This window comes from Macrotis lagotis, chromosome 4, assembly GCF_037893015.1.
Source record: "Macrotis lagotis isolate mMagLag1 chromosome 4, bilby.v1.9.chrom.fasta, whole genome shotgun sequence".
In the NCBI taxonomy this organism is placed as follows: domain Eukaryota; kingdom Metazoa; phylum Chordata; class Mammalia; order Peramelemorphia; family Peramelidae; genus Macrotis; species Macrotis lagotis.
In genome coordinates this window covers 277,082,470-277,104,534 of record NC_133661.1, presented here as the reverse complement: position 1 = coordinate 277,104,534, position 22,065 = coordinate 277,082,470, and the positions used below count along the sequence as shown (strand labels likewise).

The 22,065-nt window shown below is 35.2% G+C and overlaps 1 protein-coding gene and 1 long non-coding RNA gene across 3 annotated transcripts in view; both read left to right on the top strand.

Moving 5' to 3' along the window:
* LOC141522575 (uncharacterized) overlaps positions 1 to 22,065 on the top strand; it is a 369,684-nt gene that overhangs the window by 133,076 nt on the left and 214,543 nt on the right. The window lies entirely within an intron of this gene.
* Positions 1 to 22,065, top strand: part of FUT8 (fucosyltransferase 8) — a 268,893-nt gene that overhangs the window by 47,030 nt on the left and 199,798 nt on the right. The gene's annotated exons all lie outside the window — the stretch shown is intronic.

The window sequence follows — 22,065 nt, the reverse complement described above, 5'->3', positions numbered from 1 at the left end:
AGGCAGACAGGGTTAAGTGGCTTGCCCAAGGCCACACAGCTAGGTAATTATTAAGTGTCTGAGACTGGATTTGAACCCAGGTACTCCTGACACCAGGGCCAGTGCTTTATCCACTACGCCACCTAGCTGCCCCTTTTTGATTTTTTAGTAAGAATTTTCAAAGACTGAAAAATTGTAATCTTTGCTATCGTTCTTTCTGCAGGGTCCTTTTTAATGGCTATGTCTTAAATTTCTTTCGAATCTTATAACTTAATTGTTTACTCAATAAATAATTGTTTTACTTGAGGGGTGTTTTATTAAGGGAAAGTGAGTATGTAGTATTGATAGCTAGCTTTCCTCTAATTCCCTTAAGGAACTTTGCATAAGGTCACATTTAATTAGGGGACAAGTTAAGATTTGAACCGTATTCATGGTAGTTACAAAAATTAAGTATCATGGACTATATTATTTATTGTCAGCATATAATTCTGTGATAATATATATATTTTATCTATTTTTTTCTATTGATTCTCATCTTCAGTCTTTTTTTTTTTCCTTGCATATACTATCCATTATGTTTTAGCAGTTTGGAATAGCAGAGATCATCAAACTTTAGCAAATTCAAAAGAGTTCTTCTTTGAATTAAAATAAATGATTTTTCGGAGAAGATCAAGGTTCCAATTTTATTACAATATTTCTTTGTAACTTTATACAGTCTCCTCCTTCCTTCCTGTCTGTTGAGAAATAATATCCTTCCTTTTCTTTTTTTTTTTAGGTTTTTTTTTTTTTGCAAGGCAATGGGGTTAAGTGACTTGCCCAAGTCCACATAGCTAGGTAATTATTAAGTGTCTGAGGTTGGATTTGAACTCAGGTACTCTTGACTCCAGGGCCGGTGCTCTATCCACTGCGCCACCTAGCCACCCCATATCCTTCCTTTTCAAGGAAGGGTATTTATACCCTTGATCTTATTTCTGCCTTGACTCACCTGGAATATTTTCTCTCTCTCTGTCTCTGTCTCTCTGCCTCTCTCCCCTCTCTTTTTGTATTTTCTCTCATTTCTCTCTGTATAATCTCTCTCTCATTTCTTCAGTCTTTCCCTCTCTACTGATGCCTTCATTATGACATTGTCATTTATCCTCTCATCCTAATTAAGACAAAACAAAATCAAACCCTTTTCTTGACCCTGCATTACCCCCTCAAGCAGCTGTCTTATTCCTTTCAGTATCATTCTTTTAGAGGGAGTTATTGCTTCAATTTCCTCATCACTTCCATATTTCTCAAGGCTTCACCAGATGATTTCCATTGTTGTTCTCTGCTGATACTATTACCTCAACTAGTTTCTAAATCCAGTAGCCTTTGCTCAGTTCACAATTTTTTTTCAAAACTTCTGTAAAGGATTTGACCATTATTTTTCTCCTTTTTATTTAAAACAAAACAAAACAACACAAAACTAGCCTCCTTTTGGAGGAGAACACTGTGTTCTCTTGGTTATTCTATTTAATGAAATGATACTTGTTTCTTTTTAATGCTTAACTTATGGACTTTTTTTTTAAAGCTACACTTATCTCTTTTAGCAGTCTCTTCTGAATTTTGTCTTTTGATTTTCATCTCACAAATTTGAATCTTTTGTTTTCTTCTGAGCTTTTTCCTGCATTTTCCTGAAATCACAAGAATCCCAGATTTGGGAATGACTTAAAGGTCTGGCAACTTCCTCCAGAGGATATGATGTGTGTTTGTGTGCATGTGTATATGTGTGTGTAAAAGGGTTATAATCATTAAAATATTCATAGTACAAAAATATGTAAGAATAAGAATGAGCATTTTAAATGAAGATAGGTGATTATGTTTATTATAAAGATTACAAAATATGGAACATGGTCAAGATGGTAGAGTAAAGGCAGGGACTTACCAGAGATCTTCCCCAAACCACTCCAAATACTTTTAAATAATGACTCTAATTAAATTCTAGAGTGGCAAAATCCACAAAAGACTGAGTGAAACAATTTTCTAGCCCAAGACAATTTAGAAGATTTGAATTGAATTAAATGGTAGGGCTTTTGGTTTTTTTTTGGGCAGGGTGGCTTTTAGATTCTATTTTTTGTAGCTACAGAGTGCTATTTTGCTTTATTAGCTGCATTGTCTTTGCAAAAGATGGTATTCATTTGATTACTGGAGTAATTGTACTTGTCTTTATCAGAACTTTTCTTTGTAGATTAAAAATGGCATTTAAAAAAATCCTTTTATGTCCATTGAACTCTATGTACACATCTTTTTTGATTTTTTTTTTTTTTTAGGTTTTTGCAAGGCAAACAGGGTTAAGTGGCTTGCCCAAGGCCACACAGCTAGGTAATTATTAAGTGTCTGAGACTGGATTTGAACCCAGGTACTCCTGACTCCAGGGCCGGTGCTTTATCCACTACGCCACCTAGCTGCCCCTTTTTGATTTTTTAGTAAGAATTTTCAAAGACTGAAAAATTGTAATCTTTGCTATCATTCTTTTTGCAGGGTCCTTGTTAATGGCTATGTCTTAAATTTCTTTTGAATCTTATAACTTAATTGATTACTCAATAAATAATTGTTTTACTTGAGGGGTGTTTTATTAAGGGAAAGTGAGTATATAGTATATAGTGAGTATATATAGAGAGAATAGAATAAATGGGGGTGGGGGAATAGGATGGAGAGAAATACAGCCAACAATAGCAGCTATGGGAAAAAATATTGAAGCAATTTCTCTGATGGACTTATGTTAAAGAATGCTAACCATCCCAAAGATAGAACTGATGGTGTCTGAATGCTGACTGAAGAATACTTCTTTTTCTCACTTTATTTTTCTTAGAGTTTCTCTTTCTTTGTGTGTGTGCGTGTGGGGAGGTGTTATGTTTACGTTTATGACATGACTTTTGTAGTAATGCTTTTCGTAGCAACACATTTTTAACTTATACCAAGTAACTTGCTCTCTCAATGGGGGGGGGAGTGGGGTGGGAAGAAGGGAGAGAGTTTGGAATTCGAGTTTTGGAAGTAAATGTTGAAACTTGCTTTTGCATACAGCTGGGGGGGAAGTATAAAATACATTTAAAAAAATTTTAAAAAACCCGAAAAAAAGAATATAAAACTTTTGAGGGTTTAATATTTTTTATTCTAGTTTATTGTTTCCATTGTTAAAGCAAATAAAACTACTTTTGCTTGTTTTTCTTTTTGTTTGCTCCCATTATTAAAGCTAATAAAAGACCATTTTTCATGTGCATGTCTAGATAATTGTAGTTGTACTTCAGCTTCTTTATATGATATGGATTGAAACAGATTCATTGATTGTCCTGCACTGCAGTCCTATTGTTTGCATGTCTTGAATTGCCCTGTATGTGTTTCAAACTTACCATATCCCAAAATGAATTTATTATTGATTCCCCTTCTCCCCAGAATTCCCTTAACTTCCCTTTATTTTGAAGACACCACTTTCTTCTTATACATTAGACATTAAGAGTCATCCTTAATCTTTACTTTCACTAACTTACCATTCAGTCTACCTTCACAAGCACCTTTGCATATCCCCTTCTCTCCACTTAAATCTAGTCTAGACCCTCTTTCAGTCCTTCCTTTGTACAACTGCCAAAGTGATTTCTGTGAAGCACAGGCCCCTCTTTTCTCTGCCAATACTTAGTAAATTCCTGTGACTTCCTTTTTTCTTTAGGATCAAATATAAAGACTGGGATTTTAAAAACCATTCACCTTCCTATCTTTTTAGTCTTAATCCGTTCATAGACCCAACAATGCAACTAATGTTGGCCCATTTGTTTTTTCTCATACAAACACTCCATCTTCCAACTCAGTATGTTTATCCTGGCTATATATTCATGCCTGGAGCAAACTTTCTATTCTCACCTCTGCCCCTTAGAGCTTGTCTGACTTTCTTCAAGATTCAGCTTAAATCTCATCTTTTTTTTTTTTAACAGCCAACCTTTCTTTGTTATCCCTCTTTATTTTCCCCCTTACCCCCCCAAACTAGTGCTTTCTCCTCTGAATATCTTCCTTGTGCCTGGTTATTTTCATATTTGTCTCCCTTATTAGAATACTAGCTCCTAGAGATCAAGAATTGACTCCCCTCCCACCCCAATTATTCATTTCTTTTTAGTATTCTTTTCTTTTTCAGTTTTGAGTTCCAAATTTTCTCCCTTCCTTCTACCCCTCTTCCCCACCCACTGAGAAGGTAAGTAATTTGATATCAATTACTCATGTGAAATCCTGCAAAATTTATTTCCATGTTATCCATACAGGGATTGATTTTGCCTTTCTTTGCCAGTTCTTTACACAGTGCCTAGCACATAGTAACTGCTTGTTGATTGACTTATTCCATATAATAAAATTATTAATATACATTGAGAATTTTACTCCTTTGTATTACCAAATTGACCTCCTTTGAGGAATGGCAGTTATGATGACTTTTTATAATAACTGCAAGGTAGAAAGCAGAAATTTTTGACATTATTTGACATTCCACAAGCATTCCTTGTTCTCTATTATATGCAAATCTATAAGGAATATTACTGTATGAAAGTCATGGTTGCACCCTGAGGGAGTTTATAATCTCTTTTTTTAAACCATTAGTGTATGAAACATTGTGATTGGAATTTGATATTCACTGTCATGTAAGGGTTAGTCTGATATTCACTGTCAAATAAGGGTTAGTCTAGTAATCTTAGACAATTGAAAACCTGTGTTAAAATGCCTCTGTGATTTTTATTCAAGACTAGTTTTGGAATTCCAGTAGTATAGAGAACACCCAGTAAGGAAACTTCCTCTCCAAGTTGAGATTGGCACCTGCCAGTTTGTTCTTAAGGCAGGGATTGGGTTTTGCCTTTTTTTTTGTTTTTTTGTTATTTCCTGGCTTTGCACAGTATATAGTGGAGTAGCTTCTTAGTGCAGAAACAGACAGCTTGGGCTTAGAGTCAGGAAGCCCTGAGTTCACATTTGGCCTTTGACATTTCCTAGTTGTGTGACCCTGGGCAAGTCACTTTACAAATATACCTTGGTTTCTCCAGGCTTGTTGTGAGGGCAAACTCAAGGAGCCTGGCAGAGAGTGGATGATTAATAAATGGTTGTATCTTCCTTCTTCCCTGGAAGCACTTCATCAGTGCTTAATGGAGGGATTTAGTGACTTGAGTAACTTGGGCTGATATGTGTTAGAGGTGGGACTTATGTCCCTGACTCTGATTGTGAGGCAGGCTTGCTACTAACAAGGTACTGGAAACGAAGCAGTCTATCATTCTTGGAATACAGTCTACCCTGTAATAATAAAGATTATGAGACAAATAATACTATTTTGGTGAGGTAAGGCAAATGTTTTCTCCCTCATAAAATTAAAATCATACTTCAGACATATTCCAGCGACATGAATGTAAATGAACCTTTTCTCAGAATCAAAGGCCCATCAAGGTTTATGTAGCATTTCTGCTCCAGATGGAGCACATTGAGCTTCCTGGCAGCTTGTGAAAAATCCTTGCAGGTGGTTTTCCTCTCAGCATGAATTTTCTCCCTCTGTTTGTCTTCTAAGCATGCCCTTTCTCAAACTTTGCACCAGGGCAAAGCTGGCTTTTGAATCCATGGACTTAGCCAGAAGGAGTAGAAGAGATTGGATCTACCTTCTTTGTATATAAGCCGAAGTCTTCTTAATGATCCTTTATCCCCCAGAAGTACATTTCTGGCAGTAAAATATTTCAGTATCACTTAACAAGCCCTCCCAAAATGTAACTTGAAATCAGTACATAATTATTTTTTTCTAATTCAATTTTTAAAACCTGATTTCTGACAAAAGAATCATCTCCTTTTTCCCTTAAAACCCATTTAGAACTAACATGGAATCATAAAATCATAAGTTTGGAGCCAGAAGAAATACTAGAGTTCTAATCTCTGTAACTAGCTAAATGGTCCCATGGATGGAGTGCCAGGCTGGTGGCATGTATGGACCCAGATACTTTCTGCTTATGTAATCTCAAAAAGTTGCTTAATCTTTCTTTGCCTTAGTTTCCCTTGGTTTTAAAACTCTAAATGATAATGCATTGCTTGCAGCATTGTTGTGAGACTCTGAGATGATGTTTATAAAAGACGTTTATTGTCTATGCCAGGGTTTGGTATTATATAAATTATTATTCCCTTTCCTTTTCCCCCTACTTCTATTTTACAGACAAAGACCCAAAAAGCTCATGTTTTGCCCAAATTCACGCAAGAACTAAATGGCAAAATTGACTGGAATGCAGAATTAAAATAGAACTTTCCTAAATTGAGTGGGTGTCTTGTGAAATTGTCAAGTTGACATTACTTTCTGGAGTGTGGAAGGCCATTCACTGGAGTTGTAGAGGGACTTTTGTTGAATTTTGGATTGGACTAGAGGATCTTGAGAAGTTTTATGGTAGTGAGGAGAGGCCAGGAACTGGAGGCAAGATGATCTGAATTTGAATCCAACCCTTCAAAAATAGAATCTGTTTTGTATCCTTTACATGGTACTACTGTGGAAGTTAGTATTTGTTGTGTGCATGAGTGGGAAATTGGAAATCAGAACCAAGATGTTCACACTTTGGAACAGTTTTGTGCAAGGTAGTAATAACAGTAATAACTGACAATTATCTAACAGCTCACATCTTTTTTGAGCATTGTGATTGTGAAGGAAAGCCATGCAAATTCTATTGTTTATGCTGTAGAGACAAAGAATCTCAGGAGAGAAGGTAGCTAACATGATTAGTTAAGTGACTGATACAACCTTGAATTTTCTGATTCCAAATTCAATTTCGTACCCATTAAACCACAGTCATTTGTGAAGATATACAATGGGATTTGCAGAGTTAAACAGCACCAGATATATATTAGTTTTGTGACTAAAATTCAACAAACCTGAATACTTCATGTTTTTATTGAGATTTATTGGCCAACCTTTCTTTCATGGGTCAGAGTATCTATACTTAGACTTATTATTGTGAATTTTATGATCTATTAATGATATTTTCTGTATAATTATTAGTACTATATAAAGCCTTCTGCTGAAACAGTGTCTTCTAATGCTGTTATGAAGTACTTTTGATTATATTATTTCCATGGGAACACACCTCATACCACCATAACATTCAGCACTGTGCCTATATATATACGATACATATGTACTGCAAATTTATAACTATCTGTAGGCCTTAATAAAACTGTAATAAATGCTTAATGTCCTTTAGACAGCCTCAGACCATATTGAATTTCTTTAGATTGCTGATCTTAAGTCGTCAAGCAGAGAAAAGAAACCCTGAATCAAATTAAATTCATGAAGCCTATATATTCCCACCAGTTTTAATGATTTATCTGTCTTCAGAAGATTTATATGTCATCAAAATTTTCATACCAACTTTTAGCTACTGATACCTTGTGGAGGAAATGGATGTTCCATAAGATCTGACTTCCTGACTATGATCAGTGGCATATGATGGGAGGAGATAAAGCCATAGACATAAATACCTGAAGAACCAGAGGTAAAGACTTGTGTCTTCAGGGGAATAAGTAGGAAACTTCTCTGTTATGAATAATAGAATTCAGTTCTATGGAACTACCACCCAGGAGGAAGATTTATGGCACAAAATCAGAGATAAATAGTAAACAGACTTCATAGTTTTTAATACCATAGGCCATGGGATACTTAGTTTTATAATTTTCATATGCTGCAATTTGCTTAGAGGTCCTAGCCATATATATCCCCACCCATCCATTCATCTTCAGAATTATAAGTAACAGAATGCCTGAGACTATGTAGTTCAATTCATACCTGAATAATAAGCCCTTTTACACCATCTCTAAGGAAGAGACATAGTATTTACTTGAAGACATCCATAAATGGAGTCACATCCTTACTCCTGAGTTAGCTCATTATGCCTTTGAAAAGCTCTAGTTGTTGTATCATTGTTATTTTTCCCAAGAGATATTCAGCAGATTTTAAATGTACTCTAATACAGCCCTCAAAACTGCTTATTTCAGTGATTTTATTGCTCTTTTTCACTGTTTATTTTTCCCTCTCTTAGTTAACCTTTAGCCCTTTCATGGTATTCTTTTTTGGCATTGTTGATATGATGATTTGTAAATGTAAAATAATTTTGCTATATATAATTTCTTCAGTTAGCTTGTTAGAAGAACAAAGACTGGTATATTATTTGTTTACTATTTTACACCTGTAGTATATAATAAGACATAACATAGTGTGTATAAAGGAACTCTTCAGTAAATGTAACTGACAACTTTTGGAGAGAAAAATAGACATTACTATCATTTTATGGAGGTCACAGAAATATTAAGTGACTTTAGTAAGCAAATCACTTTATAGGAGCATAGAAGCTTAGAGATGATCAATTCCAATTGACACCTGAATAGAAATTCTCTTTACATTGTTTTGTAATATGTAATATACTTAGGAAATGCTATATCCTATATATACTATAAAGGATGTAGACCATCTGACAAGTGATCATCCAACCTTCACTTGATGACTTATATGGTAGGGAGTACTCTACTTTCTGAAGGTTAATTCAATCAGTTGATCAGCCAACAGCCTTTTATTAAGCATCCACTCTGTGTTAGGATGCAAAAGATACAAAGCCCTCTAAGAACTTATATTCTGTTGGGGTAGACAACACAGACATTATGTACAAAATGAATAGAAGGTAAGTATTGAGAGTTAGGCAGCTTTTGAAAAGACACCTTTATTTTCTTTAAATACAAACTATTCTTAAGTTTCAAAGTTTTAAAAGTTTTCCCTTATCTCAAATTGAAATTCATCTGTTAACAACTTATATCCATTGCTTCCAATTAGGCCCTCTTGTGTCTAACTCTTTGACCCTGTGGACCATCTCATGTCAACACTGTCATTGGGATTTTCTTCATTTGCCATTTTTCTTCTCCAGTGGATTGATACAAACAGAGGTTAAGTACCTTGTCCAGGGTCACACAACTAGTAAGTTCTGAGTCTGGATATGAACTCAGACCTTTCTGACTCTAGGCACAGTGCTCTCTATTCACTGAGTCACCTACCCATCTTACCTTTTGTGTTGTACAAAAAGAACAAATATACCTCTTCTATATGACTATCCTTAAGAAATCATCAATGTGTCCCTCACATAACTAGGCAATTATTATTAAGTTTCTGAGGCTGGATTTGAACTCAGGTCCTCCTGACTCTAGGGCCAGTGCTCTATTCACTGTGCCACCTAGATGCCCCTCCTATGTATACTTTTTTTTTTTAGGAATTTTTGCAAGGCAAATGGGGTTAAGTGGCGTGGCCAAGGCCACGCAGCTAGGTAATTATTAAGTGTCTGAAACTGGATTTGAACTCAGGTACTCCTGACTCCAGGGCCAGTGCTTTTATCCACTACGCCACCTAGCCGCCCCTCTATGTTTACTTTTAAAAAGTATTTCATTAATTTCCTTTATTTCCTCTTTTTTTTTTAAAACCCCAAGGACCTCTCTTTCTTCCCCAAATGAAATTCTCCCTTGAAATAAATACATATAGTCAAATGAAATAAATCAATGAACATTTATCCCTTCTACATTCCATCACAGTTTCAATATGTCACAAATTGACCTGAGAAATGGGGATTTTGGGAGTTTTTTGTACAAATCATGGATGACCTGAGAAGGCCAGCAGACACTGAAAAAGTTTGGAAACTCAGAAATGCATAAAATAAGTATACTTATCTCTGTCTCTATCTCTATGTCTCTCTGTCTATCTATCTATCTATCTATCTATCTATCATGATATCAACATATTTTATCTTTTGCTACCCTAAAAATTCACACTTCTTCTCTGGTACAAAGGGAGAGCCAAAAAATTTAAATAGATTTTCCAGATAACAGTTTTGTTGTATCCCTCACCCCCATGATCAGTAAGGAATAACTGTATTGGCTATATTTGTGAATGTATAACTCATTCTACACCATCTAGTCCATCACTTCTTTGCCAAAAGTTGAGAAGCTTACACCATCATCAGTATTCTGAAGTTACGATTATTACATTGATCAGAGTTTTGAAATATTTCAATGTTTTTTCTTTTATATTATTTTGGTCATTGTGTAATTTTTTTCTCCCCTTTCTACTCACTTCATCAGTAATCAATTCATATCATCCCAGGTGTCTCTGCATCTTTCATACTCATTTTAACTAGTATGGCATAATTAATATTACATTATACTCATATCACAATTTATTTAGCCAATTTCTCTGGGATTAGCACCCCCTTTCTTTCCAATTCTTTATGACAATAAAAAAGGGTGCTATAAATATTTTTGTACATTTAGTTTGTATTCCTTTGCCTTTGATCTAGTGTGTATTATTATTATTTATTTATTTATTTTTTTAGGGTTTTTTTTGCAAGGCAAATGGGGTTAAGTGGCTTGCCCAAGGCCACACAGCTAGGTAATTATTAAGTGTCTGAGACCGGATTTGAACCCAGGTACTCCTGACTCCAGGGCCAGTGCTTTATCCACTATGCTGCCTAGCCGCCCAGTGTGTAGTATTATTGGTTAAAAGTTTAATTCATAAGTTTTTGAGTTTTAAATCCAAATTGCTTTCCAAAATATTTGTATCAATTCAGACCTTCAGCTGCTATATATTAGTGTTTCTCATCTCCCACTATTTCTAAAATTTGTCATTTTCTTCTTTTATTGTCTTTGCCAATTTGATGGGTATAAATGTTTTAATTTATTTAATTTTAGTTTTTTAATTATTTAGTGCATTTTATATGATTGTAAATAGCAAGTATAAAAATATTGCCTGTTCAAATCCATGAACTATTTATTCATTGGGGAATGTATTATTCTTACATATTTTTATCATTTATCAAAGAAGCAATAGCAACATATTAGAAAAAATAAATCATTGCTTTGACTTTATACCAAGATTGCATGACTTGTTCAGCATTAAAGTATAAATTTAATAGAGCATATCAATAACAAATAGAAGAAAATCACAAGATCAGTATATGCAGAAAAGTTTTTTTAATATAGCATACAGCATGGGGAGGCTAGGCGGTACAGTGGATAGAGTACCGGCCCTGGAGTCAGGAGTACCTGGGTTCAAATATGACCTCAGACACTTAATAATTACCTAGCCGCGTGACCTTGGGCAAGCTACTTATCCCCATTGCCTTGAAAAATCTAAAAAAATAAAAAATTAAAAAATATACTATACAGCACACATTCATGATAAGAACATAATCAAATCTTTGCTATCTTTCTTAAACTAAGAACTGGTATTATATATAGCAGAAGCTTTTGCATTAAGATCAGGAGTAAAGTAAAGATGTCACTGCTGAGTGATATAGACTTAGAAATGCTAGCTATTGTAGTAAGAGAAGATAAAGAAATTGAATGAATGGGAATAGGTAAGGAAAAAATTATTCCTACTTATTACTTGTGAAATACAACTTGAAGAGAGAAAAAAATACTCAAAATCACTACAGAACTTAAAAAGTATCTGAAATTCTATTCCCCAAGGAACAGCATCTCATATGTTCTGCTTCGTTTGATGTGAACATTTCATTTATTGAAAGGTGCAAAAAAAAAGGCAAGGGAAGTATCATAATATTCAACTAAGAAAAGAAATTTGAGATATTGTTGAAACTCTGAGAGAAAAATTAATTTTAGCTATTTAGCTAAAAATACTTAGAGGACCATTTGAAAGCCGTTTATAGGAAGAAGTATTAACTGATGCAAAGATGGCTACAGTCACCCAGTTCATCTTTATATAATTGCACCCCCTCACTCAAATCCAGTGCTCGTCATGGTCTTCTTTGAGAACAAAGGACCAACAACAACAACAATAATTATTTTTTCAGAATATAGGTCAGTAAATGTAGATTAAAAAACTGCTTGTGGTCTATGAGAGGAGGAGACAAGTGTTATCAGTGAGTTGGGGAAGTCGGGGGGGGGGGGAGGGATGCAGGGAAGGGTGTAAATCCTTGACACAAATTTAAATTTTTTTGAGTTTTTCATCTTAAGGCAGAGATATCAATGAAACAGAAGAGTGTCCTGCTTTGAGGAGGAAAAGTCAGAAACTGAGAATAAAAAAGGATGAGATGAGGGAGGAACTTTAAGAGCTGAGGTTATCTTAAGTTTGTGAAGCCAGTATAAGGAGATGGCCTTACAAAAAACTTGACTGAGACTCAACATTGCTACCAGTTGTGCTCTGCAGCTGCTGTGGATGGCTATTTGATTAGAGGAAGCAGAATCCTTTGTGCCCATTCCATCTATAGTCCAAGATAAGGGAACTCTTAGGGGGTTTAAGGGCATTTGTCTTTACTGTTTTCCCTTTCTTGAGAGGGAGGAAACTCCTTTGAATCCAGGAGGTCAGACCATAGGGTCTTTGCAGATCTCTGCCTTAGGGGACATTGTTCTGCTAGCTGAACACTGAAACTGTGTCTAGCCAAAGAAACAGACCTGGAAAGGTAAAATATTAGTATTGCTTTTTTTGTTGTTGTTGTTGAATGTGTGTCATGCTGAAAGGGCTTAATACAGTTTTACCAAGTAGGTTGTGTCCAAGAAAGAGTGGAGAGGTTCAGGATTTGTGATCAGACAGTTCTTCACTGGATAGAGCATTAGACCTGGAGTTGGGAAAACCCCAGGTCAAATCTTATTCTAATTGGGTGACTTTGGATCAAGTCCATGACTGCCTGCCTCAGTTTCCCTATCTTTAAAATGGAAATAATAATAGCACCTACCTCTTCAGGTACCAAGGAAAGTCACTTAATTTCCCCCAAACTCTATTTTTTTCATTTGTTAAATGGGTGCAATGTTGTTATGAGGTTCCAGTGAAATTGTCTATATACTAAACAGTATTTTGTAAACCATTTATTTAGAGGAATGTGGATGGTACGTAAAATCAGAAAGATCTGAGTTTAAATGATCCTGGACAAATCACTTAGCCTCTCTGTTTGCCTCAGTTTCTTCTCTTGTAGAATAATAACAATAGTAATAGTAATAGTAATAATAATAATGATGATGATGATGATGATGATGATGATGATGATAGCACTTCCCTCACAAGAGTTGTGAAGCTTAGAGAAGTCAGTATGATAAAGTGTTTAGGATATTACCTTAGCCCAGAGTTAGGTGCTATATCAATACTTATTCCTTTCTCTTTTTGTCCCCCCCTTCCTTTCTCTTTCTTCCCCCACAGAAGGATATATTAATGTCAGCTTTTATTATGTATAACCTTCCTTGAAGAAGGACCCTGAATGATGACAGCATCTCTCTTGGCAGAATATATATATATATATTATATATATATATATATATATGTATATATATATATATATATATATAATATAAGTGTTCATTTATATGCTCAGATTTTTTTTTACTACTTTTTTTACGGCATCTATTATAATTGTTTAAAATGGAGAAATGGAAGGAACCAAAAAATCAAAACCATCAATAACAGTGATTCTGTGGATGAATTGGTAGAAGAGGAGTTAAAGCACAAAATATTATTAATATTATTAAGAATTGGAGGGTGGCTAGGTGGCATAGTGGATAAAGCACCGGCCTTGGAGTCAGGAGTACCTGGGTTCAAATCCAGTCTCAGACACTTAATAATTACCTAGCTGTGTGGCCTTGGGCAAGCCACTTAACCCCATTTGCCTTGCAAAAAAAAAAAAGAATTGGAGCATTAAAATCTCCCAGTCTAAACATAACTACCTATCTTTTTACTTCATGATTAACTCTCATTTTCTTTCCTCTCCTTTATAGTAAACCTCTTTGCTCTTATCTAGGTCTAGAATCTCTTGTTTTTAGTGTTTTTAGTCATGTCTCACTCTTCTGTGACACTATTTGGATTTTTTAGCAATGATACTGGAGTGGTTTGCCATTTCCTACTCCAGCTTATTTACAGACAAGGAAACCAAGGCAAACAGGGTTAAGAGACTTGTCTGAGGCCATATTTAAACTCAGGTCTTCCTGCCTCTTGGCCAGGTGCTCTTTGCACTACATCACCTAACTTTTCTGAGTCTTTTGACCTATTCACTTGTCTCTTAGTTTAAATTCTCCCATTCTGGCTTTACTTGCTTGGATATGCACATTAGCTCCATGGGTCCAAGTCTTGTGTTTTGTTTTCTTGGGTTCTGCTCTTGAAGCCTTTGATCACCTTGCTTTCTGATTTTTTCTAAGCTGGGAGTCCTCCTTCTTGGGTCATACTCTTCCCTACTTCCACTCCCTCTCCTTTTCTCTGTTCCTGTTCCCATTCCTGGGCTGCCACCTGTTGTAAGGGTAATCCCAAAACCATCTTTGTGTGTTAAGGAAGTAGAGTAGAAGAATTTTTGTGGGATGGGAATGGTTGGAGCTGTTTAAGACAGAGTCATTATGTAGGTTGATGTTTCCTAATGCTAGGTCAGGAATTGGAGATGAGAGAAGATTGTGGGGCTTGGATCCAATTCATTGAGAAAGGGAGTCATCTTGCAGACTATATATAATAGCTACCAGGATTTTGATCCATCCATCCATCCTTCCTTCCTTCCTTCCTTCCTTCCTTCCTTCCTTCCTTCCTTCCTTCCTTCCTTCCTTCCTTCCTTCCTTCCTTCCTTCCTTCCTTCCCTCCTTCCCTCCTTCCCTCCTTCCTTCCCTCCCTTATAGTGTTATAATTTTGGTTCTGTTTGATAATGGACAAGAATCAATCATCCAGGACTGGTCACTTTCCACAATTATTGCACTCTTCGAAGATTATGACATAATCACTTGATAGTTCACTCACTTTTTCTCTTCTCTTCCTTGCAAAACATCATTCTGTCCCCATTTCCTCTTTATTCCTACCAGAATTTCCATCTCTCAGATTGGATTCTTTCTTTTCTGTCTCCTAGTACAATTGTCTTTCTTTAGAGCTTAACTATTTGAAACCCCCTAGGTGCATGGCCATTATTTTCGCCTTGTCTTAAAACCACATTTCTCTTATTCCCATCAAAAGGAATATAACTCCTTCTCCCTTGTTTATGTATAATACCTTCATAACTATACAGACAATAAATTTTATTTAAAGGTAAATATTATATTGTATTAAACCATGATCCTGGCTTTTTAAAACAGTGTCACAAGCCACCTGAAACTTGCAAATTGAACATTATCAGCAAAGGAATTCTTTTACACTCTTTACTGTGGGCCAGTGCTAATAAGCCTTAAAAGCATATTTGTATATTTGTTTTTGTTTTTAATAATCCTTTCTCAGGTGTAAACTGTAATGTTATTAATTCAGTTAATTCACAAAAGACTTCCCTATATCCATGCATATTTATGCATAACTGAGATAAAAGATTCCTTGACATTATTTCACTAACCTAGAGATTCATTGTTATCTTTGAGCTCACATTTTTTTTTTGTTTTATATAATGAAACTCATGGCAAATAGGAAGAAGTTCAATTTAGACTGCTCCCTCCATAAACTCCTCTTCTTCAACTACCTGTGGACCCTAGGTTCATCTACCATATGGAGTCTTCCTTTCCTTTTCTCCTATGTTCCTGCTGCTAGCATAGTTACCATTCTTCCTTAAGCCATAGTACAAAAACTGTTAATTATAGTTTATAAAATTTCTTTTTTTAAAAATTTTTTTAGGGTTTTTTTTGCAAGGCAAACGGGGTTAAGTGGCTTGCCCAAGGCCACACAGCTAGGTAATTTTTAAGTGTCCGAGACCAGATTTGAACCCAGGTACTCCTGACTCCAGGACCAGAGCTTTATCCACTATGCAACCTAGCCACTCCTAGTTTATAAAACTTCTAAACTTGTCATATCCAGGCTCCCCAATATCAAACTTCCTCGTCTTTCTCTACAAATAATGTTGCTCCCAAAATTCCCTCTTCTCATTCCCCTTCTTATATATGTTCAATTTATTCATCCATGATTACTTTGCTATCCATCATATTTCTCTCTAATACTGCCCAAACTTCAGATTCTTTTTTGTTTGCTTGTTTGTTTTTTGCAAGACAATGGAATTAAGTAATTTGCTTAAGGTAACATAGCTAAGTAAGTATTAAATGTCTGAGTTCACATTTGAACTCAAGTCCTTCCAACTCCAGGCCTGGGTCTCTGTCCACTGTGCCACCTGACTGCTCCCTGAACTTCAGATTTCTTAAATTCTTTACACAGCTAACAAACTGTTTTTTATCTTCTTTGTCATGATGTTATGTTATATAATATATAATGATAACATGATATATAATATGTAAATGATAACATGTTATATAATAACTATATATAATATAAAATTATTGACAGTATTGTAGTCAAGTGATTAAAAAACACCAAAGCTCCCTTTTAAAACCAAACTGCTTATATAGTTATTTCAAAAGTAATACACTCGTATTCCTTAATCTCTAAGGTGATATTGTACAGTATTTTTTTAATTCTACCAGTAAACAGTCAAGTACTATGTTTTCCTGATTCTTCTCTGCCTTAGTGCTTCTTTGGTTGACTTGTGATTGAATAGGAGGCAATAGTGTTTCTATGTACTGCTTAGATTCCATTATTGTTTCAGTTTAACCTGCTCATCCTTTCTAACTTTTCTCTTTTTCTCTACACCAATCATCTACCTAGTCTTTTATATTTATAACTTTGGGATTATTTTTGGCTCTTCCCCTTTCACTATCTTTCTGCATCAGTTATTAAGGACTGTTGATCCCATCTCTATCACATCTTTTATATATGTCTCTCCCCTAATATTCAAATTGCTCATACCCTTACTTATCCAGGCCCTCAAAATCATCCACAGAACTCTTAAAATGGTTTCTTTTGAGTTCTTCCTGCCTCTGTTCTTTCACTCCATTAATTGATCTTTTTAACTGCTTTCAGAATAATCTTTTTGACTTCAAATCCTCCCCCACCCCTACCACATGCATAGGTAAGGGAACCTCTCTTTCTGATTCTCAGAGTAGTCTGTGACTCTCCTGAAAAATTACTTCTTAAGTTGATTTTATCAGGTTTTCTCACATGAAAGCTATTTTTTTTGTTCCTATAAGCAGTTGAATCATTCACAAATAAAACAAGTAGTACTTTATCTTTATACAAAGAAGCCTTGTCACTCTGTTAAAAAAATTATGTCTCATTATTGATTATCAAGTACAGGACAAATTTCCATATTTCTTCCTTTCGCACGTCAGTCTTTCTACTCAAAAATAACCCATATCCTCTTATCTCAATGCAGGAAGTAAAAAACTTCATATATTTTTACTGAGAAGTATTAGGTTAATACCCATCATGCTATTGATTATTATATCATTATTCATATTTCTTATTTTGTCATCTAAATTTTTGGCCATAGAACATTACCTTGAATGCCTTTCTTTTTGGGATGACTGAGAAAAATAAATGATTAGTTTTGAATACTGATACTATCAAAGAAAAACCCTTTAAAACCATTGCATGTACTCTGATCAGATTCGCTGAAAATTATTTTTCTTTTTTTAAAATTTATTTTTATTAAAGATATTATTTGAGTTTTACAATTCCCCCCCCCCCCCCAATCTTGCTCCCCCACTCCCACGGAAAGCACTCTGTCAGTCTTTACTTTGTGAAAATTATTTTTTAAGAGATAAGAGGGAGAAGCAGGGAAAATAGCAAAAAGATAATCTCTTAACAAAAAGGGAAGAATAGCTTTGCCGAATAGATTCAACTAAATATCCCATGATTGTTAAAGGTGGTGTACCATAGCTAAAGTTGATAGTGAATCTGTTCTTATGTGCTTCCCTAGGCCTAAAATTTACAAAATGATTAAAGTTGGAAAAAAAGTGTTTTATCTCATCATGCACTGTGAGTGATAAAGGCAATAATGTATCTAGGTGTTTATTGAGGAAATCAATGAAACTATCATAAAAAATATAGGGCTTAGTTTGTAGGGAAACCTTGTAACTGTTGTAGAAGGATTGAAGAGTGATTAATGGGCAGAAGAAAGAAAAACATAATATCTACATTTTAGATGTACTTACTAAGAAGAAAGATAAGTATCACTTTCAAATTAGTTTTTTTTAAACTTTTTTATACAAAGTTACATTAAGATTTTGAAGAGTACTTTATGGACATGAACTACTAGACTTGGGCATAGCCCTCTCCAATAAGATGGCTTTCCATTTTAGCATTTGGATAAATATGGTTTTGAATACATCATATGAAGGAAAAGATGGGTGTTATAGTGGGTCAGTATTGTATTGTACATAATACATAAAGGCCTGCTACAGGCCTCTTAAATATAATGCATTCATTTATTAATATTTATTGAATGACAGATATATTAGATGCAGTTCAAGAGACAGTGCTTGTGGTATTAAGACAATTAAGTAAGGTTAGCATAAAAAGAACTATTTATTTGGAATAACAGTGGTCTGCAGAAGATGGAATAAAATAAAAGCAAATACTTTCTTTGTGTACAAGCAACTATTTTTTTTATCTTTGACAATAGTGAGAAGGTAGTTGAAATCATAGTGACATTTCAGAGCAAATGTTTATTTCAAAAATCATATGAACTTCTGAAAGGGTTATCTTTTAGTTAAGAAAAGTGTGGATAAAGATGGAAGGCAATTGATGGGAGCATTAATTTGATCTCTCAATGAGAATTCAGAGTTAAGAAACATGGAAATTTTATAAGTACCAAAGATAGTATAGGGTATTCTCTAGTATCTTGTGATTGAATAAAAATGATTTGTAATTGATAATAATAGTGAAGGGCTAGTCTCTTTTGATCTCAGCATTTTTTGCTATTTACTTTTTAGAATTATTGACCATAGCTGAACATAACTGAGAATTTTCAAAGAAGGAGTTAATCTCAAAGGCAACGATATAAAGAATTACTGAGATGACTTTTTAAAAAGGAAATTAATTGTATTGAAAGGAAATAAGAATTTGGGAGCTCAAGTGAAAATTGCTGCCATAGCACATTTTCTTTCCTATATATTACTTTCCATCAATTAATTTGATTTATGAATGATTAAACTACCCATTGGCTCACCACCTAAAGAGCAAATCAAATTCCACCAGGATTAATATTCCAACAGATGTTGTTTAGACTGTTTAGTGAATTTAGGGATCAGTTTTGTTAACTACAAATCAATCAGCTTCCATATCATTAGCAGAGTAACTAGTGAGCCTCGCCAGCCAGTTAGTCTTACAGTTAGTAAAGACATGAATATTTACAAAATCTATGAGATATGTGTGGTAATAATTATGTTGTCAACAACTGTAGTAATTAGTGAGTTTGGGCTTATTTAATTTTTTCAATTGATTTTTTGTTTTTCCAATTACATGTTATGAAAGTTTTTTCAGCATTCATCCACATGCATATGCATATTTTTAAGTTATATAATTTCCTTCTACCCTCCCTTCCCACCCCCCTTCTCTCCCCATCAAACAGTCTGGTGAATATTGATTATACATACATATTTGTGGTTAATATGTGTACAGATTACAGATTAGTCACATTCGGTATAAAGAATTAGGATTAAGGGGAAAAGAAAGCCATGATATAGGAAAGAAATGCAAAAGAGAAATTTTTTTAGACTTTATTTTTTAAATTTTTTGAAATTTAATATTTATTCTCATTTTTTACAAATGTTTTTTATACATTAATAAAATATTCTTGTTTAAGAGTAAACAAAATACCCCCTCCCCCCATAAATCTAGACTCACTTGAGTGATAAAGTAAAGGGGAGAGAAAAAAATTAAAATTAAGATGCAAAATAAAATAAATTGTAATAATAGTAGGGGTGGCTGGGTGGTAGACAGAGCATTGTCCCTTGAGCTAGGAACACCTGGGTCCAAATCGGGCCTCAGACACCCAACGATCACCCTGCTGTGCAGCCCCAGGCAGGCCACCCAGCCCCATTTGCTCTGCACCCCCCCAAAATAATAATAATAATAATAAAAAAATGTGCTTGAGTCTTTGTTCCAGCGCCAGCAACTCTGTTGCGGGTGGATCACATTCTTTATAATAAGTGCATCACAAAGGTTACTTCCATATTTTTCCATTGCCATTGCTGATCGCAGCTCCCTCCTTTTGTATTTCTCCACTACCATGTACTATATTTTCTCTCTCCTTTCACTCTGACTCTGCTGTAAGGTAGCTGAGTGGCACAGCAGACAGATCCCCAGCTCTGCGGCCAAGAGGCCCCGAGCCCCCCTACCACCCCTTAGGCCCAGCATCCACCTGGCCCTATGGTCCTGGACAGGCCTTCCAATCCCAGCCCCTTGAAGAAGTAAAAAAGAAAATGTGTTATATCTGACCACTCTCTCCCCATGGTCCATCCTCTCCTCTATCACTCACATTCCCCCCTTTCCCCTGTTCCCCCTCTTCTTACTCCAGATGCCTATACCCCATTGACTACATATGCTGTTTCCTCTCCTAGCCACTTCTGATGAGAGCAAAGATTCCCTCATTCCCCCTTGCCTTCCCCCCTTCCATATTATTGCAATAGCTCATTGTAATAAAAATCCTATTATATGAAATATCTTGGCCTATTTCCCCTCTCCTTTTTCTTTATCCCATTACATTTCCCTTTTTTCTGTTGACTCTATTTTTATACCATATTTTATGTTCAAATTCAGCTTTCTCCTGTTCTTCAACTATAAAAGCTCCCTCTACCTGCTCTATTAACTTGAGAAGGTTCATATGAGTATTATCAGTGTCATTTTTCTATGCAGGAATACATGTAGTTCATCAAGTCCCTCATATTTCCCCTTCTCCTCCAGTCTCCATGCTTCACCCGAGTCCTGTATCTGAAGATCAAACCTTCTGTTCAGCTCTGGCCATTCCAAAAGGAACATTTGAAATTCCCCTGGTTCATTGAAAATCCATCTTTTTCCCTGGGAGAGGACATTCAGCCTTGCTGGGTAGTTGATTCTCGGTTGCATGCTAAGCTCTTTTGCCTTCCGGTATATTATATTCGCTGTTAGGGTGTACAATGTTCTTCTGGTTCTGCTCATTTGCTCAGCATCAGTTCATGCAAATCCTTCCAGGCTTCCCTGAATTCTCATCCCTCCTGGTTTCTAATAGAACAATAGTGTTCCATCACATACATATACCACAATTACTTGTTCATCCATTCCCCAGTTGATGGACATTCACCCAATTTCCAATTGTTTGCCACCACAAACAGGACTGCTATGAATACTTTTTGTACAAGTGATGTTTTTACCCTTTTTCTTGAACTTTTTAGGGTATAGACCCAGTAGTGGTATTACTTCCATATTGCTCTCCAGAAAGGTTGGATGAGTTCACAGCTCCACCAACAATGTATTAGTGTTCTAGATTTCCCACATCCCTTCCAACATTGATCATTGCCCTTTCTGGTCATATTGGCCAGTCTGAGAGGTGTGAGGTGGTACCTCAGAGATGCTTTAATTTGCATTTCTCTAATAAGTAGTGATTTAGAATAATTTCTCATATGACTATGGATCACTTTGATTTCCTCATCTGTAAATTTTCTCTGCATATCCTTTGACCATTTGTTAAATGGGAAATGGCTTGTTTTTTAAAAATTTGACTCAGTTCTCTTTATTAGAATTAGTCCTTTGTCAGAAATACTAGTTGTAAAAATTGTTTCCTAATTTACTACATTTCTTTTGATCTTGGTTAGAGTGGTTTTGTCTGTGCTAAAGCTTTTTAATTTAATGTAATAAAAATCATCTAGTTTGTTTTTAATAATGTTCTCCATCTCTTCCTTAGTCATGAACTGTTTTTCCTTTTCCACAGGTAAACTAGTCCTGATCTCCTAGTTTGTTTATAATATGTTTTTTATGCCTAAATTCTGTATCCATTTTGATCTTATCTTGGTATAGGGTGTGAGGTGTTGGTCTAATCCAAGTTTCTTCCATACTAACTTTAAATTTTCCCAACAGTTTTTATCGAAGAGAGAGGTTTTATCTCAAAAGCTGGATTCTTGGGCTTATCAAATAGCACATTACCATAATCATGGTACCTTGTCTATTCCACTGACCCACCACTCTGTTTCTTAACCAGTACCAGACAGTTTTGATAACTGATGATCTGTAATATAATTTTAGATTTGGTAGGGCTAAGCCACCTTCTTTTGCACTTTTTTTCTATT